This window comes from Pteropus alecto, unplaced genomic scaffold (assembly GCF_000325575.1).
Source record: "Pteropus alecto unplaced genomic scaffold, ASM32557v1 scaffold69, whole genome shotgun sequence".
In the NCBI taxonomy this organism is placed as follows: Eukaryota; Metazoa; Chordata; class Mammalia; order Chiroptera; family Pteropodidae; genus Pteropus; species Pteropus alecto.
In genome coordinates this window covers 131,204-135,602 of record NW_006494610.1, presented here as the reverse complement: position 1 = coordinate 135,602, position 4,399 = coordinate 131,204, and the positions used below count along the sequence as shown (strand labels likewise).

The window sequence follows — 4,399 nt, the reverse complement described above, 5'->3', positions numbered from 1 at the left end:
GTATTCTCTGCATCTCCTGAAAGTGAGTACATGGTCTGTCCACCACTAGAAATAACCCAGTTTTACAGTGCCCAGAAATCCACATATAGTCCAAAGGATGGGCAGATTTTTGCTATCATTGTTGTTGTTCTTCTCGAGCCTCCTTCTGCTATGTTGTCTCTGCCTGGAATCAGCCTCTCCCTTGGAAGTCCTTCCTCCATTCTTTTCCACCCACTTCTCCTTGGGAGCTCAGTTTCATTCTGCCACCACTCTCTATGCTCAAACCAGCTAGTCCTATTTCAAGCTGTCACCATTCAGATCAAAATTAGCAGATTCTTGTTACCTGGATTTTCCTATTCTTGAGAGTAGAGTTCTCTTAAAACTAAACTCTTTCTCTGGCTGACACCACTCACTCCTGAAGACATAGCTATAATGTGTTGTGATTAAAAGGAACAACAGTAGGAAGAAGCAAAGGGGATGAAGTAGATAGAACATTCTATCCTGCCCTACTGATTTTATCTCACTAGACTGAGTCTCTGTTCTCAGCACCACAAGAGGTCTCCACACTGGACAGTTTGTGAGCTGACACAGAGATTTCTAAAGAACTTATGCTTTTTTCCCACTGAATAATATTTGAATCAATGTATATTTAAAATATAGATACACATTAGTCCCTTCTCAGTGTCCTATAGTTCTATAATTGCTGAGAGAAGGAAGTGCTGTTAAGGGCTAGAATAGTGACAGAAGGTTTTGTGAATAGATGAGGCTAGAACCGAACCTGCCAGGGTGGGCAGAATTTGCAGAAGTGAAGCAATGTAAATAGGACTTTGTAGGCAAATATGAAAAACAGACATAGCAGAAAGGGATCAGAAGACCGAGTCTGTGTACCAGGCTAGTGGGATGGAGACTGGAACTCTGTCGTGAGGTAGAATGAAAATGTATATTAAGACCAGACGCTCATAAATATACTTGAATGCCAGTGACAGAGGGAAAACTTGACGGTCTTTGAGCAAATGAAAATGGCATTTTAGAGAGATTAACATTCTACTTGGTGAAGTAGGCTTTGGGGCAAATAGACATCTAGCAAAGGTAGATCATGAGAGGAACCACTACAGTAATGAGGCTTGAGCAACCAGGGTCCCAGCTAAAGTGATGCAGTGGGAACCAAGAAGGAAGCACAGATCTCAGGGTTTTTATAGGACGATGTGCCACTGCTTAGAGCAATCCAGTCAGCAACACTTTATTTTAGCACTCTTCTCAAACCAGTTAATTTGCCCTTCAGATGTATCTTCCCTGAATATGTAAACTCTCTCATTAAGATACAAGCCATATGCTTTCTTTGAAGCTAAGCCAGACCCCACCTAACGCTGGCCTTTACCTCTTTTTTCTCATTGGTAATCAGCTCACTGAAGCAGATGTTACTTCCTGACTCCAGAGATGCCAACAGCCTCAAAAAGAAATGGATTATAGAATTGGGGTCTGCACTCAGCATGATCCAAATATGGAAATCAAACTGAGGCCTTCCTAGGCTCCATGCTTGGCCAGGAGAATGAGAAAGGGCTTAACGTTGGGCCTCAAAAGGCACTGTGGTTACCAGAGTCATAGCGGGCCCATTTACTTGCCTACAGAAAGTCTTGCCAGTAACAACAATTAAACGCTAATGGCGTACTTTCAATTTACCTCCATGGATTAATTTGGCAAATATTTACTGGCTATGTACCAGGCATTAAACAATGCTTCAGGGATAAAGAGACTCAAAGGGCACAGTTCTTGCCTTTGATAAAGTTTCCAGCTGGGTAAAAGACAGAGACCTATCAACAAGTAAAGAACATTACGGTGGAGGGCCACTGCTTATCCTCTGCACCAAAAAATTGTAATGATCTGATGCTGTAGAGATAGCGAGTTTGGGATTAAAGTCTTCCCACAGCATACTTTTCAATAATCACTTGGAAGGTCAAGAAGCTACATATAAACACCTTACATTAAACCTTTTATTTGAATAAAAGCTAAAAGGAAAATTAAAATCAATAAGTCCTCAGTACAACCTGGGAGTCTTCTCCAGAATAAGATTTTTGCCTTCTTTCTTGGGCCTTTATTTAACCAGTTGTAGTTGCACCGTCTGACCTTCTCATACAGAAGCCTTGAACTTCACGATGTGAAGGCCCCTGTTCTCCGTCCCTAGAGTGAGTCAGACTGCCGACACTTAGCAGCAGAGAATTTCAACCAACAGCAATAGGAATAGCAGGAATTGGAAGGAAGATAGCCCAAGCTCTTAGTGAAATCCTTCTGAAAGAGTTGCAGAAAGAGAGTCCAGAGGTTTTGGTCTAGGAAGTTTAGAGAAACTGGAAAGCTATTGGTGAACATTAAATTTTCTTTGTGAATTATAACCATTTCTTTACAGAGAGAATCCTGTTCCTCAAAGGAATTGCTTTTCAGTGACAACAATAGAAGTCATCTTAGGAAAAGATTAACCCAGGATCACTAAGTAAAGAACATACTTTTTTTATTAGTCAGTTAATTTATATTTTTCTGTAACAGACTGTTGGTCTTTGCTAAGAATTAGAACAATATATGATGATGAGTCATTGCTTTTCTTTTTGTTTTAAAGTGTTTTTGTTTCATCGTGTTTTGTTTTTTAGTTTAAATGAGGTGGTTTCTAGTAAAGGGGGATATGCAAGGTTAAAGTTGGAGTAAGCTAAGAAAGAGCTGTTGACTGGAAATAAATGCTGTCATTATACTGGCTTTAAAGATTATTTCAAACCTTAGGAAGAGAAGAAGAAATTGAGAATCATTTTTTTTTTTTAATAGAAATTGTAGATATCACGTCTCTAAATAGTTTCAGGCTAGTTTCTTTGGAAAGTATATTGCTTCCTTCCCTACCTCCCATATCCTTGTTACGTTTAGCTTAATAATAATGTGAGAGGCCAAAAAAGCTTTTAAAGCTGATTTCCTTCAGTTTGTAATTCCTTGCCAGCAACTGGAGGACTGGTTGGCCATGACTTCTGCAGTCTCCTGGCTATTTGTGAAAGCATAAAATGAAACAAAGTACACACATGTACACACACACACACACACACACACACACACACACACACACACACCCCAGTGCAAAATAGCACCACAGAAAAATATGTTGACATTAACTTAATTTCATTAAAACTAGAAGTGGTAAAAGAGATAATAAATCCCATTAGTAGATTATTTTCTTGTCCTCAAAGTGAAGTGACTGCTGATCAACAGCATTTCCCAGAGAGGTAAGTTATATGCTACATTTGGGTGTGGTGGAGACAAGGCCTGGATCTTCTGTAAGTCAAGGACAAGCCAAAGTCATGGACTCTAGAAACGTTGAAGTGAAATCACAGGTTGTTTTCTGTGTTTTTCAAGTGAACACAAATAATTTGACAGCTGTGTTTCACGCCACTGGAGTCCTGTGAACACCCACCCATCCCAGAAGTCACTTAGAGGGGTACGCAGCAAGGTAATTAGTAAGATATCCAGTTCAACTGTGCAGCCAGGTGCCAGAGGTGGTCAGCAGATTTAAGGTGATTACTTTACATGTGGAGTAAGGCAGAATTCCACAGTTCCTCTTCTTGCCGACTTATGAATTTTTCTCTTGTTAATCAAAAAAATTCTAGAAAGTTGTATGAGTCACAAAGGCACTGAAAAACATCAATACAACGTACATTGAACCAAAGTTGCCCCATGTCTAAATTATTCTCTAGTAATGATGGTTTCACATAGTTTAACATTTTAAAGTATATGTTATCAGCGTTCCAGTAAGTCTAGCATGGCTCTTCCTGCAAAGAGAGAGCCATTACCTTTATTCAAATTAAAACACAAAGGGCTCGATTTCCCATTCATGAGGAGGGTCAGTGAACGTTCGATGACAAGTGACCAAAGAAGCTACCAGCTCTATTTCACCACTCATTCTTCAGCTTGTACATATTAAGTCCAGTCCAGGAGAGAACTGTAAGAGACTCTGTCTTCCTTAGTTCCAGGTGGAACGGCACAATATAGCAATATAAATGGCTCCCTTCTCTTACCACAGACTCATCCTCAAATATCATTTCTCTAAAGAGATGGTACCTGACCAATGGTTTAATGGAAGGGGCATGCAAAATCCTGCAGTAATTCGTTCAAAGATATATCATTCGTTGATGGAAGAGCCTAGACAGTAAGCTCCACTGTTTGAGTTCAGTTCATTTTCCATGATGTGCAGATTGTAAATGGTGGATTTTGATTCATGTTCTGAAGAGCAAGAGGATAGGAGTATTCGATTGTGGCTAATCACATGCTGAGCCTATGACATAAATTCATTCAGTCTAGCTTTTCTGGTATTTATATATTTCTATAATATGCCAGCTCTAGTCTTCAGAGTTGCCTACGTATAAGATTCTGAACAAAAAAATCCTAAACTTCT

The 4,399-nt window shown here is 39.6% G+C and overlaps 1 long non-coding RNA gene across 1 annotated transcript in view; it reads right to left on the bottom strand.

Annotated features, from left to right (window-relative positions):
- LOC112474006 overlaps positions 1-2,450 on the bottom strand; it is a 12,230-nt gene extending 9,780 nt beyond the window's left edge. The window contains exon 1 of the long non-coding RNA XR_003044247.1: positions 2,025-2,450. This is a non-coding gene — a long non-coding RNA (uncharacterized LOC112474006). The remainder of the gene's footprint in view (positions 1-2,024) is intronic.
- Positions 2,451-4,399: the final 1,949 nt, after the last annotated feature.